Source organism: Bubalus kerabau, chromosome 21 (genome assembly GCF_029407905.1).
Source record: "Bubalus kerabau isolate K-KA32 ecotype Philippines breed swamp buffalo chromosome 21, PCC_UOA_SB_1v2, whole genome shotgun sequence".
Classification (NCBI taxonomy): Eukaryota; Metazoa; Chordata; class Mammalia; order Artiodactyla; family Bovidae; genus Bubalus; species Bubalus kerabau.
Genome location: NC_073644.1, coordinates 50,959,354 through 50,981,115, shown reverse-complemented (window position 1 = coordinate 50,981,115; position 21,762 = coordinate 50,959,354). Strand labels below are relative to the sequence as shown.

The following is a 21,762-nucleotide window of genomic DNA, read 5'->3' as shown; positions in this document are numbered from 1 at the left end:
CTTTCCCTGTTCCTCAGGCAAGGATCTGCTGTTAGCCCTGCCTCAGATTTGCCCAAGCCCAGGAATACTTCCCTGAGGCCAGACAAAAAAGAAAACGTGTGTGATTGAGCAGCCGGACTGGGGCTGGCAGCCTGACCAGAGAGATTGGGCCTCTGTTCCTTGGACAGGCTCTCTTGCCTCCCCTATCCCAGGCCCCAGGCCCCAGCTTTGGCTTCGGCTCTCTGGGTTCAGCCCTTTCTCCTCCTCAGGCTGTTTTAAGGTTCTAGGCCAAGGTCGCAGAAGTTCAGACTTCCAAGGGAGCCATCACCCGCCAAAGCAATGACTGAGAGGATTTGGTTGCCTTGGAAGACACTGTTCTCCAGTGACACACGCATACTTTCCTGTCCCCATCCCCCCACCTCTCTCTCCTCTCTCAATCAGAGCAGACCAACCTGGACTGGTGCCCTGCGGGCTGGACCTCAGCTCATGGGTTTCCCCGAGATGCCCGCATGTTGAGCCCCGGGGCCAAGGGCCATGCTACTGCCCTGCAGGCTGCTTGGCAATGACCACACACACACACACACACTTTGCAGCACTTCCAGGGAAAAGCAGGGAAATGTCCCTTTGTTGAGTGGGCTCTCAACGCCAAGCAACATCGCATTTGCAAGTGCGTCTGGGGGAAGCCCCTCTGAATGTGCTCCCAGGGTTGGGAAAGTGGCCTCTGGACCAAACGCAAGGTCTCCCCTAAGGTGTGGGGGGTGCTGCTGTTTATTCTGTTCAGCAAATACTCAGGAGTTTGCTGGAGGAAAGGGAAGCTTACCATCAGATTCTTTCCTTTCGTGGGGAAATAAAGAGGCATGCAAGTAATCACTGTTGAATTCAAGGAATGTTTATCGGGCACCTACTCTATCGGCTGTTGGGGGTGGAGGAACAGTAAAGGTTGGGTGGAGTCTGGCTGTGGGCATGGGCTGGGTCTCTGTTTGACTCCCTTCTGGAAGGCAGTGGCGGTGAGCCTGGCACAGGGCATGTGCTCAGGAAGAGTGAGTTAATGCTCAGTCACTGCCTGGCAAGCAGAAGTGTCCCGGTTGCTGGGGTCCGTGCCTCTGTTTGCCTCACCAGCTGGGCGGGGCAGGGGGTCCTGCTGGCCTGCCCTCTTGGCTTTCCCAAACAGTCTCTAGCACTTCGGACAGGCGTGGTTGTACTTCTGGTTGAAAGGACCGTGTTGGTCTCTGGACCTTCCTCCAAGACCCCAGCGTGGCACCCAGTGGGGCCCAGTGATGGAGGTGGGTACTAATTGGCCCTGAGTATTGTGTTTTTGGGTTGGTTGTTTTTTTAACTAATAGACTATTTTTTTAGAACAGTTTTAAGTTTATAGAAAAATTGAGCAGAAAGTACAAAGTTCCCACATACCCTCTTTCTTCCCCTCCCTCCAAGTTTCCCCTACTATTAATATCTTGCATTAATGTGGTACATTTGTGATAATTGGTGAACCAATACTGATACATTATTTTATTATTTTATTGAAGTATATTGTATTTGCTTCAGGTATGCAGCAAAGTGATTCAGTTATACATACGTGTATGTATATATGTATGTATATATTTTTCTTCTTTTCCATTATAGTTTATTAAAAGATACTGAATATAGTTCCCTGTGCTATATAGTAATTCCTTGTTGTTTGTCTGTTTTATATATGATAGTGTGCAGCTGTCAATCTATTGGTATATCATTATTTACTAAAGTCCGTAGTTTACACTAGAGTTCACTCTTCGTGTTGTACAGTTTTACGGGTTTTGACAAATGTATAAAACCATGTGTCTACCATTACAAGGTCACACAGAATGGTTTCGCTTCCCTGTAAAACCCGCTGTGATTCACCTGTTTATCTGGACTGTCTGCCCTCTGGCAACCACTGATCTTTTCCTTATCTCCATAGTTTTTCCTTTTCCAGAAGGTCGTATAGTTGGAATCATATAGTATGTAGCCCGTTCAGATTGGCTTCTTTCACTTAGTAATACACATGTAAGGCTCCTTGATGTCTTCATGACTTAATAACGCATTTCTTCTTAGCACTGAGTAATGTTCCATTGCATGGATGTACCACAGTTTATTTCTCCATTCGCCCACTGAAGGACATCTTGATGGCCTCCACTTTTGGCAATTATGAATAAAGCTGCCATAAACTTCTGTGTGCAGGTTTTTGTGTGGACCTAAGTTTTCAGCTCCCTCGGGTGAATACTTAAGTATATGCTTGCTGGATCCTATGGACAGAGCATGTCTGGTTCTGTAAGGACTAGACAAACACGAGATGGACTGTCTGTGCCATTTTATGACCTCAGCGTGGTTAATTTTAATATTAGCAGAAAAAGCAAACTGTAACCAACATAACACAGCCTCAGAAGGATCCTGGGAAGAGAAGCCCCTGCCTCTCTGTCACCATAGACCTCAGCTGACCCACGCTAGCGACAGCTCATCACCCCAGGCGTCTTCTCACCAGGTGCTGGGCTGCCACCAGCCCAGTAGCACTTCCCATGGGAGCGCAGTCAGCGCTCATCCATGTGCTGGGCTCGAGCTAGGAGCTAGCACTTAGCAGCGAGCACACAGTCTGCATTCCCCGATGGGGCTGATCTCCCAGGGAAAAGCTGGTCTCACCATCCTCACCAGAGAACACAGGTGCCGCACCTGGTGCCAAGTGTGTCCCACTGGCTCGTTTCATCTCTGTTTCAGCCCCGGGAGGTAGGAGGTCAGTGCCATTATTCTGCCCATTTTGCTGGTGAAAATCTAAAGCAGAGAGAGGTTAAGTCACTTGTCCAAGGTCACATAGCTGGTCCATGGCAGGGTCAGTCTGGCTCTAAACCCCAGAGCATTATGGCCTCCTGGGAGCTGCAAGGCCCTGCAGCAGAGACTAATGACCTCCCTGTCCCCTGAAGGCACCTCTCACAGCCTGTACCCCTCCCCGTGAGGTAGAGTCAGTCGCTTGAAAGTCATTCCTGGAGGGGGTTGCGGCGGCGGGGATAGTGTGCGTGGTGGGAGGAGGCTGTAGTCTACCTGCTGGCATCCAGCGTCAGACAGGCCCCTCCCAGCCCTGCGTGCTTGCTGAGGCTGCTATGGGGCGCAGGGTACACAGGACGCACGGGAACCCTCCCACCACCCACTAGGTGTGTGCAGGCCCCAGGCTGGGAGTCTGGGACCCATGTTCTGCTTCTGGTCTTGTCCTTGGTGTGACCTGGGGTGAGACATTTGCCCTCTCTGGACTCAGGTATGCTGGTTGTAAAGTGAGAGATTTACAGGATTGCTCCAGCATGGACATTTGATGCTTTTCAAAAAGCCATTAGAGACCCTGAGAAGAACAACACCAATTTTCTGTCACATGTTGATCGTAAGTGCTGTGGCATCTTGGAAGAGAAAGGTTAGTGCTGATTTAAAAAAAGAAAGAAGGAAAAAGATTTCATGAATTTGCGTCAGCTCTCAAGGCAGCATCTCTACAAAGGTGCTATCGAGAACAATGGTGTTTATCCATGAGCAGAAAGGTCACAAGGGGCCAACGTCATGCCGACAGCAGGCTCTGACCTGTCTCCAGTCTGGGGCCTCCTCCTCTCAGGTGTCCAGGGCCAAATATGGCCTGACCCACAGGCACTGTTCATTCTGGGCCTAGACTTTCACAGTCCCCAAACCATGCAGTGCTCTGTCTGGTCCCTCTGGTTGACATCATGCAGGTGAGATTTCATACTAAAACTCGCAGGCCTTGAGGGAACACCTGGAAAAGGCTCTGAGTTCTAGGGCTTGGTTTGAGCAAGGATGCTTGTGAGCTGGATTCTTCTGAGAAGGTCACTCAGCTTCTCTGTGCTTCCATCTTCCTGACTGTACAGTGTCCTGGAGGGAGTTTGCAAGCAGGGACCACACCTTCTCTTGTGTGCATCCCCACAGGTAGCAAAGACCCTGGAATACTGCCATTGCTCAGTAAACGGTTAACTCTATCCCACCTGCCAGACAGGTACGTGGGAAAACACTTTTTTAAATTATAAAGCATCACAAAAGTGTTAGCTAATATTAATTAATATTGGAGTTAGTCACTCAGTCGTGTCCAACTCTTTACGACCCTGTGGATGGTAGCCCACCAGGCTCCTCTCTATGAGAATTCCCAGGAAAGAATTGGAGTGAATTGCCATTCCCTTCTTCAAGGAATGTTCCTGAGCCAGGGATCGAACCCTGGTCTCTAATGTTGGTACAAGCGTTAGGCTGTTAGTCTCATAGTTCTGAGTCACATTTAGTCTTCCTATTGCTACTGAAAGCCAGGAGCAATCAGAGAAGAGGACCTAGAAGTTTGTGGCCACAGATTTGCAGACATGTATGGGCCTCCCACCTTCAGTGTCTGTATGCTTGGGGAGGAGAGAAGAGGGGCTGAGAGTGAAGAAAGGGAGGGAGGTTGGACTGCACAGCCTGGTCAAGGGCCAAGCGTTTCTACACGCGACAGCAGGCTGGAGCCAGACCCCTCGGCACCTTGACCTCTGGTTCCGAGTCTCCTCGGGGAGAGCCAGGCGTGCGCTCCCTGCAGAGGTCTGGCCCTTGACAGACAGCGCCGACTGGTCATGGAGCCAAGGGCTGAGGAGACGGAGCCTGGGTGATGATGTCCTTTGGCCCATTTCCAGCCCTTCCTGGAGATTCGAGGAAACAAGTCATTAGTCTGGAGTGTTCCTTAATGAGAGCAAGGCAGCCAGATTGTTGGGTTTGAGATCCCCCAGGTCAGGGTCCAGGAAGGCACTTGAAATCTTTAAGGACCTTTTGCTGGCTGAGGGGCCATGAACTTGAACCTTATTTCTCCAGAGGTGAAAGCGTGCCCAACATTTGGGAGGATGGATGGGGTGAGGGATGGGTAACTATTAGCTTGGAAAGTTGATAGCTTCACATTCTCACCGCAGACCATAATTGTGGGAAGGGACGTTCGTGATCACTTCCTTAACTAGCAAAGGAGAAGACCAAGGCTCAGAGAGGGAACAAGGCTTGTCAGGAACTCTCGTCAGACTCTTCTTATCTCACAAGCCTGGATTTTTTTTTTAGGTCTTTATTGAATTGAATTTGTTACAGTATTGTTTCTGTTTTCTGTTTGGTTTTCTGGCCACTGTTGAACTCGCACCCCTGCATTGGAAGGCAAAATCTTAACCAATGGACTCCCAGGGAAGTCCTAAGCCTGGATGTTTTCCCCCTTTTTTTTCCCTCGTAACATTATTTTTTGAGGCTTAAAGCATGTTCCAAGAAAAAAAAATCTGGATGCAGAAAAAAAAAAAGTATCCATGCTATTTATTCACTCTCACTCACAGAAGCTGTTAGCTCTAATGACCTTTCCAAATTAATAAAATCTGTAAATGTTCAATTGTTTATTGCACACATTGAGTTATACCTCAAAATGGCTGGAGGGACGCGCTCGCCTGCCTGGAGTTTCTAGCTTGAGGGTTCTGCAGCCAGCAGGTATGCTCTGCACCCCAGGCAGGGAGCTGTGCCCGGATTCCCTGTGAAAGGAGGCACAGCCCATTTTCCCTCCCAGAGCTTTGAGGGAACAGCACAGGGTGTGCTCAGGGCCTGTGGCAGACAAAAAAATGTTAGGGACAATCCCGGTCCAAAGGTCCTTCCAGAGAATTTAGGGGAGAGACAAACCCTTCAGACACGAATATAGAATCGTTCCCAAACAAATGCTCAAGGGTGGCTTTGTGACGTTCGCAGAACGTAGATCCACTAGAAAGGGTCGGATTTGGTTTGGTGGAGGCCACAGGAAATGGCTTTCTGGGCAGGCAGCATGGGCAAGAAGGAGCCCATGTGCCTGGGGGAGGAAGCCGGTCCCGAGTGTGGGGGATGGGCCCGGCTGGGTGGAAGGGGTCCCCGCTCTGGGCGGTGATGGGGTTCGGACTCCATGAAGTGGGCACAAGGAGATCCTGTTTGTTATGCTCAGACACCTGCATCCGTGATGCTGCTGCATGAACACCATGTTTGCAAGCCCAGAGTGACACAGCCCAGTTTGTCCTTGAGTGAGAAAAGCTGTGTTACCACAGGAGGATTTTTTTTTTTTTTAATTGTGGTAAAATATGCATAACGTTCGGGGAAGGCAATGGCAACCTACTCCAGCACTCTTGCCTGGAAAATCCCATGGACGGAGGAGCCTGGTGGGCTGCAGTCCATGGGGTCGCGAAGAGTCAGACATGACTGAGCAACTTCACTTTCACTTTTCACTGTCATACATTGGAGAAGGAAATGGCAACCCACTCCAGTGTTCTTGCCTGGAGAATCCCAGGGACGGTGGAGCCTGGTGGGCTGCTGTCTATGGGGTTGCACAGAGTCGGACACGACTGAAGCGACTTAGCAGCAGCGCATACATAACATTTACCGTATTAACCGTCTTTAAGTGTATAGGTTAGTGGCGTTGTTTATTCACATTGTTGTGCAACTATTGCTACCATACATCTCTAGAACATATAGTTTCATCTTCATCTTCCCCAAATTAAACACTAACTCACCATTCTCCTCTCTCCCCAACTCCTGGTAACCTCTGTATTCTACTTTCTGTCTCTATGAATTTGACTGCCCTGTGATTGAAGCGTGAAAGTCAGCTCAGTCGTGTCTGACTCTTCGCAACCCCGTGGACTGTAGCCTGCCAGGCTCCTCTGTCCATGGAATTCTCCAGGCAAGGATACTAGAGTGGGTAGCTTTTCCCTTCTTTAGGGGATCTTCCCAACTCAGGGGTCGAACCCAGGTCTCCCACATTGCAGGCAGATTCTTTACCGTCTGAGCCACCAGGGAAGCCCGGATACCCATATAAGTAAAATCATACAACATTTGTCGTTTTGTCTTATTTTCATTTACCATAATGTCTTCTAGTTCATCCATGTTGAAGGATATATCAGAATTCCCTTCCTTTTTTGTTCCGAGTAACATTCCGTCATACATGTGAACCACATTTTGTTCACCCATTCGTCCAATGGACTCTTGGGTTTCTCCCATCTCCTGCCTATTGTGAGTGATGCTGCTATGAACATGGGTGTGCGGCTATCTGTTTAAATCCCTTGCAGGATGATTTTGAGCTTTTAAAAACAAGTGCTTTGGGTTTTCAAATCATCAGGAGGGAGCAGCTGACCCTCACTGCTATCATTCCATGAGGAACAGATTGTCAGCTTGCAGTTTCCCACGCGTGAAGACTCTTCTGCCTTGAGCAGAGCTCTTCATTACCCTCTGCCAGGGACACAGATTGCAGGCTGGACTCTGCGTGCACACGGCCTTTCCCCACGCCACACTAAGTGGCTGCCGTCTGCGTGCTAGCCAGCGTCAAGGCCTCTTTGCCTTCACTTCTTATCCTGAAACGCATCAGTCATGTTGAATTTGTCCCTCACTGAGGTAGCAGATGCTCTGCACTCTTGCTTGGTAAGTTCTTTCTCCTACCTTCTAAAATGTATTTAGCCACAATCGTAAAAGCCACGGGAAATCACACAGGCACAATGCTCCCTTCTGGTCCTATGTCCTCCCCACCTCCTCCAAAAATCTCTCCGATCATTGCCGAAGAACAATAAGACATCCTGTCTTGAGGCATCACAACCGCTGGCCATTAATTGCCTCTACAGATCCCAAACTCACCTAAAGCACATTAAAGTGGTGACATGCTCAGGCAGAGAGGCAGGAGAATGCACAGTTCAGGTTGGCATTGTCATTAACTCAAGTCTTTGGTGTCAACTCTCTCCCGCACCGAACGTCCTGCCTGGCCCTACAGTCAACCTCCGAAATGCATTTTCTGGCCTTTGTTGGTTTGTGTCAGCTCTTGAACATTATTTAAATGTAGTTTGGGGCCCATGCATGCAATTACCATTGTGTTATTATTCAGAACCAGATTGTTAAGATTCAGGCAGCTGTACAAGGAGATGCCCTGTGCTGTGAGGTCCAATTTAGGAGGGCCTTCTGAGCTGGCGCACAGGGTTGCTAGGCAACCCCATACTACAGAAGAGGAGGCCTCACTCCGAGTGGGAAGAAGCCCAGCGCCTTCAGGGAATTGGAGGCAGTGGTCAATCTGAGACTGGCATGGCGCCGGGGAGGGGGAGGGAGGCGACGTGGGCCGAACCCACGGCCGGAGGAGGGGGGATCTTGCCAGGGGCGCCCACCCAACTAGCATGCGGTGTTCCTGGGAGGGGAGAATGCTGCTGGGAGTGAGAAAGCAGAGAAGGTGCAGAAGCCAGAGGTTGGCCAGGAAACTGCTGAAGGATACCCAGAGCAGATGCTAATATGCTTCTCCATCCCTTTCTTCTCTTTGCAGGAAATGAGCAGGTTTGCACAGAAACTGCTGGCCTGAAATTTAAGAAGACGTGGTCGCTTGTGAGTCTGAATTTTGCTTTCTTCGGTCTGTGGTTTGACAATGTTCCTGGGAAGTGGGTGGGTTTCCCCGTTTGGGGAAGGGAATGTGACCTGGATGAAGTCGGGCTTTTGGTTCTTCTGGAAGGTGCCTCTGGCTGGGTGGGACTGGACCCAGGGATGGAAGGCTGTGAAGGCTCATGGTCTGAGCCTCGGCTCTGCCCTCTGAGTGGAGGGTGCCCACTGGCTCATGATAGAGAGCAGCTCCCTTGGGGTCGATTGGTGTGTGAGGAAAGCCGGACTCCTTTGGTATGAGGATGATGTGTTGTTGTTTTTTTTTAATTTTTTGCCCTGGGGCCACAAACAGTTTGCACAATTCCAAGTTTGCTGCTAGGGTGATCTTATTTAGAACAGTAAATTCTCATACAGGCCCTTTAGCAGCGTGTTAAACTGAGAGCAATCATATGACCCAGTCCATTACTCCATCTGGGAGTATTGTTAATTCGCCAGATGCCTGGTACTATCTGGTGGCCCTGAGAAATACAAGAGAGGCTGCAGGTTCAGGCTCTGTTTTGGAGGAATGGTCAGTCCGATGTGGGAAGAGAAGACATCTGCCCATGAAACCATGAAAGAACTTTATGAAAGGGCACGCATCCTGCTCTGGCCCGTATGGCACAGGCAGAAATGCTGGTGATGGGAGTGGTTAGGGAAGGTGTCCTGGGTCAAGGGAGAGCTGAGCTGGGCTGATGGAGCAGGGAGGCTGTTCTGGGGAGAAAGGAACAAGGATGAGGCCCCAGGATGGGAACCCCAATGGCCTACGCAGAGGATGTCATAGACATGGGTCTAATGGGGAGGGGAGGAAATGCTATGACACTGGGCAGGACCACATGGTACAGGGCTTGACATGCCTTCATGACTGGCCCGCAAAGAATCAGGATAGCAAGTATCCCTGATCTATGTAAGTAAAATGAGGTTTCTGCCAGTTTATGACTCATTACGTGGAAAAGAATATATGGGTTTTTCAACAAGTTGGAAGTTGTATTCGAGATCAACACAGACACTGGGTAGATCACAGGAAATTCACATGGGGGATACTCCTTGCATCTCAGTGAGAGAGAGATTCCACCTTCTCCAGACAACTGCAGCTGGGGGTCATGAGACCGTGATGGGGACCCACCCTAAGCTTCGGGTGGACTGTCGCCAGGACAGTGTTCCCCGTGTCCACGTGCTTTTCCCTGGAGTTGCTTCTCATGCAGGGAGCTCCAGGTACTATGCCCAGGGTGAGGAGCAGCTGGGGTATATTTATGTAACAAAGGTTAATTTAATGATTTGTTCCAAGCAAGCAGAGGATCCTTGCTTGTTCTGAATGTCAAGAACAACCAGGATTTATGTGGCGTTGCCCGTTCGCAGCACACTGGACGGTCCTGCCTCATCTGAGCCTCACAAAGGCTGTCAGGTGTGCCGTTTTGCAGATGAGGAAATCGAGGCTCCAAGAGCTTCAGTATTTCATTCGAGATTGCTCAGCAGGTAGAGCTGATGTTCATGCTGACTTTCCACTGATCACTGCTGCACGTCTGATTATGGAGCAGGCCTTCTGGGTCTGCTCCTACCTCCTGCCCATTCATCCTAGGGAAGAAGAGAGCTGTGCAGTCTCACCAGGTCTAGCTGTGGGAACTCTGTTCCGAATGGTCACTGTTTTGCTGTGCTGCCTTTCATGGAATGTATGGTATCAGACTGGTGATTTTGACTGGGCAGGAAATTGGTTACGGTTCTGCCCTCAAAGAGGAAGGCTCATGTGTGCGTCTACCACCAGGGGCCAGCCTCTGGAAAGATACAGGAAGGCAGCATCTGACTGACTTAGGTTGGGTTCTCTAGAAGCAGAGCCTGAGACAAGGATTCAGGCACATGTGATGTAGCAAAAGACAGCGTTAGGGAAAGCTTGTAAGGGAGGGAGGAAAGCCGAGTCAGGAAGGAGGAGCTAAGCAAAGGTATATCAGAGCAAGTCTCTTTTTGATTGGGTGCCCAGCAGGAAAAAATGGGTTTGAGTGGGGCATTGGTCATATTTACTACCCTGGCATGAGCGTCAGTGCTGTGAAGATAGCCAAATGTAATTTTCACCTGACCTGGCAGTAATTTTCATTGCATTTTAAGAGTATTGATATTAAAATAGAAATCAATGGTGTCAAAGTCTGTCTTCACTGAAATAACTATGTGCTTTTTTAAACTATAATTTTATTCTTAATAGGTAATACAGTTCCATGGCCCTAAATGCAAAAGTATCAAAAAGTATGCTGTGAAAAATATCCTTCCCACCTCTGTCCCAAGCAGCCTGGCTCCTCCTCTGCTGATAACCAATATTATCCAGATTTGGGGTTACTTTCCGATGACAGTCTATACACACCAACAGTGGGGCAGTTTAGATTTCAAAGTGTTGTTCAGTCCGATTGCAGTTATAGTAAGACACCACCCACTTGGTCCTTAAGAATCAGCAGAACTGGGTCTGTTCCAGAATCAGCTGAGCCAAGGTGTACCTTTTATTTGGAGAGAGAGCATTTCATCAAGTCAGTTCTCAGTGAGATGTTCAGAAGACGTAAAGCCTTTATAAATATTTCCAAACTCCCTAGAGTTACTATATAAACAATTGATATAAGAATTGAAAATTGTTATTTCCTCATTAAAGCAAATCACCTCTAAAGAGCTTGAGATGCTGTGTTACAGCCCTTGAAATTCCCAAATATTTTAAATAATATAAACGTTCACGAAGTTCACTCATTCAAATCGCTGCATTTATCACCTAATGTTACTTGCGTATCATTTGATGGCTTACTGAAATGTGTATTGTTTCCACAGTCTGTTTAGGTCTACTGCAGTGTCAGCACCTTGTGAGTTCTCACTGTGGTTTCCTTTTATGAATTGACTTTACGATTAATATGTAATCTGGAGATACTTTCCTCAACATAGGAGCGGGTCAGTGATGGCATAGGCTCCATTGTTGGTGAGCTCCCTGTTGGAGGAGGTGTTGAAAGAGCAGCTGGGTCATCTGTCAGCAAAGTCACGAAGGAAGTCTATCCTCTGTGACAGGCAGGTTTAGAAGACTTTTAAGTTGCTCTCATAGCTGAGTCTGGTGTCTGTGGCTTCATTATCCTTATTTCCTTAGAGGCCATTTACCTTGTGTGAAATGCAGGCTTTCGGGCTCACACTACACACTTACCTTCTGAATTTTTGTTCCACAGGTTTTATGCCTATAAATGTCCACATGGAACTTACTTTGTGATCTCATAGGCCTGGCATGTATGTTTTCCTCTTTCCTGCTCTCTGTCGTGTTTACACTCTCTCTTGGATCACAAGAAAATCCACTAACTTGTATCTGACCTGTTCAAGTCCCAAGACAGGTTTTGGTGACACCCCCACAAGGCAATGAAAAAAAAAAAAATCTCATTTCCGTCCAAGAAATAGAACCATTATCTTGATTGAAATAATATCTTTCCTCAACCTGCAACCAGATAAAGCATCAAATTGGTGGAGTTTCCTTATCACTGCACAGAGTTAGCAGGACCCAGAATAATGGCCTGTCAGCAACTGCTGGGGGTGGGGGGTGGTGTTCTGTGAGGCAGGGGCCACAGCTCCTGGACTGATGTGGGTTACGCGATGTCTGGTGTAAAGTAATTCCATTAATGACAATTATTATTATAGTAACAGAGAAGGTACTGTGGTGCCTAGAACTGGGAAAACAATAAATGCAACTGCTGCTATGATTATGGTGGTGGTGTTTCATTAGGTAACATCTAACGCATATAGCTTCCCTGGTAGCTCAGATGATAAAGAGTCTGCCTGCAATGCAGGAGACTCGGGCTCCATCCCTGGGTTGGGAAGACCCCCTGGAGAAGGAAATGGCAACCCACCCCAGTATTCTTGCCTGGAAAATCCCATGGATGGAGAAACCTGGCGGGCTTGGCAGGCTACAGTCCACGGGGGTCGCAAAGAGTCAGACATGACTGAGCGACTAACACTTTCACTTTCACTAATGCATATGGGCAATGGTAGGAGTGACAGAAAGCTGTAGATGATTTAGGATGTAGACTTTGGGGATATGACTGTTCTAGAATCCTATGTTCGCTGACCTGAGAGTCCCAGGACTGCAGTCAGAGTAAGGGGGTGACTGGATCTTAGTTTGGGGTGAACAAGCAGAGGTCAGCAAACCAACATCTTTAGGAAGAAAAATGGAAGAGCTGTGGAAAAGGAGGCAGGGAGTCTGGGTTCCAGCCCAGACCCACCACTTGTCACCATGCAGCAGGGGCTTCAGGGATCTGGGATGCCTACCATTCCAACAGGGTTACATGTAGGTGTCAGGAGAAGAAGGCAAGGCAATGTGTGTGCAAAGTCCAGGGCACTACCTGTTCTCAGTGTCCCTGGTCCCCTTCCACTGAGAGGTGCAGCTCTGCTATCTCCCCAGCATTTTTGAGGGCTTATTCTGTGACAGATGTATTCTAACATTTTTCATGTATTAACTCACTTAACCCTCCCAATACTCTTATACATTAGAGACAGCCTTTTACAGGTGAGGAGAAGCAGAGAGGTTCAATAACTTGCCCAGGGCCATACAGTCAGTCAGTGACGAAACAGGGATTTAAAGCCAAGCGGTCTGGTTGGAGCTCTTGAAAACTTAAAATCGGATTAAATAATACAGTTCAAACCTGTATTGGGGCTTTTACCAAACCTTAAACAACTAGAATCTTGCGATAGGGAGAAATAATAACAGTGCTGATGATGGCATCTTCATGATATCCCAGGAGGCATAGAGGTGGTTCTCGTGGCAGAAGTGGGACACAGTGGAATTCTAGCCACGGTTCCTGATCTTGGGCACCCGGTAGCTCACATCCTCTTCTGGCTTGGGATCCAGCCAAGCTGTCCCCAGCAGCAAGCACACAGTAGAACACCAGCTATGCGGGACTTTCCCCATTGGCTTGTTCCCAGTCTGGTCCATTCCCCCCATTTTCCTGCAGAGCCCTCCCAGGCCCTGGGGGCCGTGCTGTCTGCCAAGATGTCCCCAGAGGAGGGGACCATCCCCCTACACCCCACCCTACTCCTGCTTCACTTCCTCTCTCCCCAGGCACATCGTAAGTGAAATGAAAGCCTGTATCTTCAGAATCTTATTTTCAAGAGGAGTGCTGGCCTGCCGGTGAGCGTTCCTGATTACCATGGTAATCACCAGCTGAATGGAGTGATTTTATAATACATTTCCATCAGAAATATGAACAGGTGTGCAAGGGAAATCAACATTTATCAACAAGATAGGTCTTGGGAGATTAACAGTGAATTTAGGATGGCTCAAGGAAACAAAAGGAAGAAAGAAAGAATTCATACTTTTGTTTGCAGTCAAGATCCTTCCAGCCTTATCTCTGATCATTTCCCACCTCCTCTCACTCCCACCCCCACCTATGAGCTTTTCACTCACAGTTCTCCTTGTGCTTTCCTCTCCTCTCTCCTTTCCAGTCCTTAACCATCTGTCAAAGCCCAGCTCCTCCAGGAAGCCTTCTTTGGTTCACTCAGCCTTCAGGAATTTCTGCTTTCTCTGTCCCTTGGCAGCCCCTTACTGGGTCTGTGTAGTCTCCCTCACTCCCCAGTCAGCTAGGAGGACCCCCAAGGAAACTATACTCATCCATGTTACAACCCAGGTCAATAGGCACAGACCCTGCTGAGCTAACTCTTATCAGCTGAGGGCTCTAGTTCCACACATGGTTCTCAAGGATAATGAGCCTCCACTGAACTAAGAACCTCACTGTCTTCCTCAGGGCCCGATTAAAAATACCACCACCACCACCACCACCAGAGGTATCAACCTCAGTGACTCTAGAGCTCGGAGTGCTGAAATCCAGACTTGTGTGTTCCTGTGAGATTAAAGGAATTCCTTGGCATTGTGGTCCTTCTTCCAGAGATGAAGGTTGCAGTGGGGAATCCAAGGAAGCTTGCAAAGCAGTTCTGAGCTCTGAGCCTCGGGGTCCCTGAATCATCACTTTCCTCCCTCCATAACAAAAATCAGTTCCCCGTTCTGGATCTGGGAAACCACACCCCTGCAACCAGGAGGGGCGTTCCCCCTCTGCTGAGGCCACCCTGGGCTCCAAGGAGGCATAGAGGCGGGGATCAGGGGCGGGGAGACCCCTCTAGTGCTGGGTGGGGCCGAGGAAGAGGCAGCCTTGCCTGTCTGGCCCTGGACCTTCGTCCTGGGCCCACAAGTGTCTCAGACCCAGCACGTCAGGGTTTGTCATTGGTGTGAGCTGGGGACCAGAGGGACTTGACAGAGGCCTTGGCATGAAAGGCCTTCCTCACTTTCAAGCAGGACAATGCATCAGAGGAGTCGCCAGGCCCGCTCTGATGGCGTGAGAGGCATTAGCTAATATTTTGATTTTAATAGAATGAATAATAAAGAGCCCGCCTGTCTCTTGGAACTAATTTTGAAGAACGGGTTCTGCCACACGTTCCTCTGGTTGAATCAGGCTCCGAAAGAATGGATAACAAAAGGTTTAACCAAAAAGAAAAGGCATTCCTCCACCAACTTTTCTCTCTTTTAATTCCCTTCTTGTCATGCGCCTCAGTTAACAGTAACTTATGAAAAGATGAAATAGAGTTGGAACAGGAGGCCCTGAGCCTCAGAAGAGGGCTTGGGCGGCAGCCCTCGCTTTTTGTTCTGCGGCATGAATGGCTTCGCGGTGGGTCCCCTCACTGAGCCGGGTGCACGGGCCTGGAGGGCAGACATGTACCACAGTCTCCGGGTGGGGCGGCGGCAGGGGGGCTGCCTGGCCTGCCTCCACAGGTGTCTGCTGGAGGCAGGGGCTGGCGGAAAGCAGGAGGCAGACTCAAAGTGAGCAATTTGAAGGGAGTTGAGTCCGAAGGCCTGTGCAGGATGTAGGGGACCCCTCAGGCCCCAGTACAGTGCCCCGGGGCTATTGACACTGCGATTGAAGGGGCCGGGGACGCAAGGGTGCTGAGAGTAGAGGCAGTCAGGGTGCTGTGGAGGGGACCACCTCGCCGGGCCGTGACCTGAGGGGTCCCTGAAGACAGAGAGACAAGGCATTAAACACCCAACCTCCCTCTCTCCCTCTCTGCAGGCTCCTCTGGGGTCTCCATTGGCTGCAGGCTGTTGGGGCACAGCCTCTGGGCAGAGCCAAGTGCCAGGGGCAGAGTGAGCCCAGAGGGGCAACTGGGGACAGCAGCACAGTGCCTCTGCCCTCACGACACCCCAGGGGTAGGGCGGGCTGCCCAGTATCCTTGTCAGGGTCTAGAGTCTTGGGGTCGATTTCAGGGCCTCCAGGGAAGTCCCCAGCTTCTTCTCCAGGGACCGCCATTCTTTTCACCAAACATATTGTCACCACGGTTCCCCTGGAGAGGGGCGCTGGGGCCATGCTGAATCCACACGGAAATGCCCCGTCTGATGCCTTACTGGAAGGAGCTCTGGCAAGAGAGCCACCAGGAGTGGGCCCTGAAGACGACGTGTGGGGGTCAGGGCCAGAGCAAAGGGCACAGAGGCTCAGCCCACCAAAGCCTAGCCTGGGACAGTGCCTGTCTGGGGTCACGATCCTGCGAGAGCCTCTGCTCCCCGCACCATGGCTGTCGGAGACACAGGCAGCTCTCAGCTCTGCTCCCCACAGAGCTCAGGGTGATTTGCCCTTCCCACGGCCGGCCAGCATCATCTGAAAGCAAAGCCTGGCCAGCAGTGTTTCACTTGTCCAACAGCCCATGAGGTGGGAGCACAGACGGAGATGTGAGGCTCTCGCTCAAGGCCACACTGAACCCAGATGCTTGATTTCTGAGCTGCCCCCTGGTCTGGCTGCCTGCCCGGGGTCTTCTGGCAGAGGAGGGTCTGCACCTGCAGAGAAGGGAACATCATTCAAGTGTTGGAACTTCCAATTAAAATTGTTTTATTATGAAATAATTTCAAATTAAAGAGAAACTGCAAAAAATAAAAAGAAGACCCTTACATCTTTGTATTCTAGACCCACCTGTTGTTAGAAACTTACCCCATTCCCTTTATAATCTTTGCTCTCTCACAGTATCAACTGTATCACTTGTATCTCTCTCTCTCTCTCTCTCTCACACACACACACACACACATTTGGTCTGAACCACTTGAGGGTGTTACCCCTAAATACTTCAGTTTGTGTTTTCTAAGTATAGGCGTATTGTCTAGCATAATCATAGTATGGCTGATCAATGCATGTAACATGGATGTATACTTTTGTCTAATTACCAGTCTATGTTGTGTTTTGATTTCATCAGTTAAGCTCATAATGCTCTTTACGGCACATCCTTGTCCACTGAGGATCCTGTCTAGGGTTGGATGTTGCTTTGTTATGTCTCTTTGGCCTCCTTTAACCTGGAACATTTTTGCAGCCTTTCTTTGTCTTTTAGGACTTTGAGATGTGTGAGGTGAGGTGAGGTGAAGTCACTCAGTCGTGTCCGACTCTTTGCGACCCCATAGACTGCAGCCTACCAGGCTCCTCCGTCCATGGGATTTTCCAGGCAAGAGTACTGGAGTGGGGTGCCGTTTAGAATACCAATGCTTCCTTACTTTCCATAAAATATTCCTCATTGTGGGTTTGTTTGATGTTTCCTTGTCATTAGACTCAGGTTATACATTCTTGGCAGACACCTGCCTGCACTACTTTGGGCTCTTCTCAGGCAATCACACCAGGAATCACTCACTGGTCCCCACTGGCGATGTTAATTTTGAACTGCCAGTCAAGGTATTGCCAGTTTCTCCACAATATGGGGATCATTGTTTTTTCTCCCTTAAACTAGCGTGCAGTCTATAGGAAGACTGCAATTATGCAAGTCCCTACTCTTCATGGATGTAGTATCCATTGATGACTCATGCCTGATCCCATGTTTAACATGACGGTTGCTGCAAATCGATGCTTTTCCAGCTTCAGCATTACCTCCATGTTTACCAATTGGCCCTTGGCTTTCTACTGTAACAGTAGAATTTATTTGTGGTGCAAACAGTATACATTTACTATTGTAAGCAATAAAATGTATTTATTTGTCTGTCTGGTGAATTTCTGTTTTTCCAAGAGTTTATTATTTTCCACTGTACTCAATTATTTTGGGGATTAAGCTGCTGCCCCAGAGTTGACCGGTAGAGGAGCCCCTGTAAGTTGACTCCCATGATATTTTGATATGTCACCAGTCCTGTTATGGAGAACTTTCTTGCTCTCTGGCATAACAAGAGGTTCCAGGCTCATCTTGTAGCTGCCTGGTGCTAGCCCTGGAATCAGTCATTTCTTTAAGAAGCCTTGCTTCCTTTTAGTGGAGAATGGTATTAGAGACCAAGATCTGGGCTCTGAGTGTGCTCACGGCTACTGATGTCTTTGCTTCTTGGCCCTTTTAAGGGATAGAACTAGAAAATATAAGTATGCATAAACACATAAACATAACTTTCATCATATATGTATACACACATGCACATAGACATGCATATACATTTACATATTCACGTGTGAGACATTCTGAGTCCACACCAGTACTTCCAAACCCAATCCACTTCCACAGGGATGCTTTTTGTCTTACCCCATTCCATCTTCCTTTGTGGTGCAGACGGTAAAGCGTCTGCCTACAATGTGGGAGACCCAGGCCCGATCCCTGGGTCGGGAAGATCTCCTGGAGAAGGAAATGGCAACCCACTCCAGTATTCTTGCTTGGAAAATCCCATGGACGGAGGAGCCTGGTAGGCTACAGTCCATGGGGGTCACAAAGAGTCGGACACGACTGAGCGACTTCATCTTCATCTACATCATCTATTCCATATTTATATGTTTTTCTTCCATAGTGAAAACTCAGATTCCCCAAACCATCAACACATTCACTCACTCACTTAATTCTGTGTTAAATCTAAAATAGCATCAGAATTGTTTCACCTACACTGCTTCAGTCAACAAATCTTGTTCCCTTACTCCAACCCTTCTCTGCTGCTAGATTTTATTTATTTTTTTCAGTTTTCATTCAATTTTAGGGATTTTCCCTTCCCATTCTTATTGATGTAATTTTTTTTAAAATAGGTTGAATACTAACATACTTTCAAAAGTCAGAACTACACAAAAAGGTATAGTAGGAAAACACTCTCTCCTGTGTTCCTTCTACCCCATCTCCCCCTGGTAGGAAGTCAACTTAATTGTTTGATATTTACACTTCTATTGCTTTCTATAAAAGTAAGCACTTTTTATGTGTTTTGACATTTTCCCTTCTTTTTTACACAAAAATAGTATGTCATATATGCTTTTTAAACACTTTGCTTTATGTATTCAGTCTCCTGGAAAACACTACATATCATTCATAGAGGTCTTCCTCATTCTTTTTTATAGCTGCATAGTACTCCGTGTGTGCATGCCATAGTTTATCCAACCACTGTCCTATGCATGACCATAAAATAATTATAAATAATGCCACAAAGCTTGTGTGTGTGTGTTGGAAGTGTCTCTTCAGGGTAAATTTCTTAGAATAAGATTACTGAATTGAAGAGTAAATGTGTATGGAGTTTTGTAAGATATTTCAGGTACCCTTTCATGGGGTTGTGCCAATTTGCATTCCTACCTGTTTCCTCATAACCTTGCTGAAGAAGGTTCTATCAAGCTTTGGAACTTTTGCCAATGTCATGAGTATGAAATGGTATCTCAGTGTAGTTTTAATCTGCATGTATCTTTTTATGTGTGAAGTTGGATATTTACATAGTTAAGGATATTTCTGTTCCTCTTGTAAGTGGTGTGTTCTTTTGCCCATTTTTCTATCGCCCACTTTTCTATTGGGATTTTGGTCCTTTGTGCTTCAATTCATAACAGCTTTTTAAAAAACCTAATAGTGATATTAAATCTTATCTACGATATATGTAGCAAATATTTTCTCCCCGTTTATTGTTTATCTTTGATTTTACTTATGGTGTTTGCCATATAATTTAAAATTTTTTATATAGTAAAATTCATTAACCTCTTACAGCCTGTGGATTTTCAGTCATAGTTGGAAAGCATTTTCCTACATCCATGTGGAAATATCATTTTTGATGGCTATGTAATATTTACACACAAAGATAACCATCATTTTAATATAAATTCTAAGATGAATTGGAGTTCCTAAGCGGATGGGGAAGAGGGCAGAAGAATGCAGAGGGGGAAGTAGCTTGAAGGTTGGAGGTTTGAAAGCCTTGCATCCTATTGGTTTCAGGATGAGGACAGAGGAAAAGTGATCCCTGCCTTGCACTCATGCAAGGAATCATGTCTGGCCCCCATGACACGCTCCAGTGTCAAGACACACAAAAGAGGGCTATGGGAATTTCAGAGGACTGACAAGTATCCTTTGGGCTGGACACAGAGACACTGGGACAAGGCTGGGAACAGGGTGAGGCAAATGCATTTGGCAAATTTAAGGAGGCCTCATTCTCAGAGTTGTGCAAGTGCAGGGCTGGCCCCTGGAAGTGAGGATCTCCTTAAATTTAGTTCCCTGAGCATCTCACCTGCCTCCCCTGGTCCTTGCCCTTCTTCAAGGGAGGAGCAAGACATGAATTGGGCCTGAGTAAAAGCAGAAATAAATGAGTGGGGCCAGGGAAGCACTGTCAGCCTTGGCTGAGCCAGTAGGAGAACCATGCTCTGTCAGTTGTTGTCCGGTTGCATTCAGCTCTTTGGGACCCATGAACTGCAGCACGTCAGGCTTCCCTGTCTTTCACTTTCTCCCAGAGTTTGTTCAGACTCATTCCATTGAGTCGATGATGCCATCCAACCATCTCATCCTCTGTTGCCCCTTTCTCCTCCTGTCCTCAGTCTTTCCCAGCATCAGGGTCTTTTCCAATGAGTTGACTCTTCACATCGGGTGGCCAAAGTTATTAGAGCTTCAGCTTTAGCATCAGTCTTTCCAATGAATATTCAGGGTTGATTTCCTTTAGGATTGACTGATTTGATCTCTTTGCTGTCCAAAGGATTCTCTAGAGTCCTCCAGCACCACAGTTCTAAAGCATCAGTTCTTCGGTGCTCAGCCTTCTGTCCATCAGCTATGCTGTGCTGTGCTTAGTCGCTCAGTCGTGTCTGACTCATTGTGACCCCATGGACTGCAGCCCGCCAGGCACCTCTGTCCATGGGGATTCTACAGGCAAGAATAGTAGAGTGGGTTGCCATGCCCTCCTCCAGGGGATCTTTCCAACCCAGGGATCGAACCCAGATTTCCCACATTGCACGTGGATTCTTCACCATTTGAGCCACCAGGGAAGCCTGAGAACACTGGAGTGAATTGCCTAGCCCTTCTCCAGGGGATCTTCCTGACTCAGGAATCGAACTGGGAATCTCCTGCATTGCCGGCAGATTCTTTATCAGCTGAGCTACCAGGAAAGTTTTCTGGCTAAATCAGAAAGTGGCATGGTGCTGGGAAGGTGGTGTGGGAGAAGTCTGGATTTCATTCTGGTGTTGGAAAGCCACTGCAGGACTTTAAGAAATTCAAGAAATTCTGCCACATTGGGGGAAATGGGGCTAAAAATCGTCTCATCCCAGAGCCGATGTGAAGATTATGTAAGACAATCAAACTAAACACTTGCGGTTGGCACAGGGCCTGGCATGGAGTGGAAGCTCAATAAACACGAGTTTCCTGTGTTTGGAGGGCATCTACTGATTTTCTTAATCAGGTTTCGAGTCTAATGCCCTTGACACCATGGGACTGTTCAAATTTCAATGTGGAGGTAGAAAATTATAACAAAGAAACCTTGAAGGAAATTAACTGTTCACCTACCTCAGGAAGAGGGAGATGGGATTATTCTAGGCAGCTTCAAGAGATCTGTTTTACAGACATGGAAACTGAGGCCCAGCAAGGATCTCACAGTGTATTAATGGCCCACAGTGGGCGAATGTATTCCCACACATCCCCTCAAGACAGACACCGACGCTCACTCCCCCTCTGCCCTCGGCCCACCCTCCCCCAGCCCTGGAAAACGCAGGAGCTTGTGTGCCAGAGGCTCTCCCAAGAGCCTCGCCAAATGTTTCCTCCCTGAACCGTGCTGACCGGAAGGGAGGAAAAGCTAGGAGACAGAAGACAGGGCTGGGGGACAGCAGGCGGCCCCGCTGGCCTCTCCACCTCCAGGCCCCAGCCCGGGGGGCAGGGCTGGCCGAAGGGCCTCAGGCCTGTCACTACTCCCCTCCTCTTCCCAGCGTCAGCAGAGGCCCAGAGAAGCCTGCTCCCCGCGGCCCGTGTGTCCTGTCAATCAAGTGTGTGGGAAAAATAATAAGTCTGCAGCCCCATGGCTGGAGCTCGTCCTTCAGAGCTCGCTTATCTGCTCTCCCTGGGGCTCCCGCTGATTGAGGCCAGGAGGTTGGCTGAATCTCCCAGACCACATTTGAGGAGGGAGGGCCGGCGGATACCAGCCCCACTCCCAATTCTGCAGCAGCAGGGCTCTCCCCTCCAGCCCTTCAGTGCTCAAGCTCTCCCAAGAGATCTAAA

General features: G+C 48.4%; 1 protein-coding gene across 1 annotated transcript in view; it reads left to right on the top strand.

Moving 5' to 3' along the window:
• The window catches only part of ZBTB7C (zinc finger and BTB domain containing 7C), a 382,485-nt gene that overhangs the window by 217,198 nt on the left and 143,525 nt on the right, over positions 1-21,762 (top strand). The window contains exon 3 of the mRNA XM_055559728.1: positions 8,267-8,325. The gene's annotated coding sequence lies outside the window, so the exon portion shown is untranslated. The remainder of the gene's footprint in view (positions 1-8,266; positions 8,326-21,762) is intronic.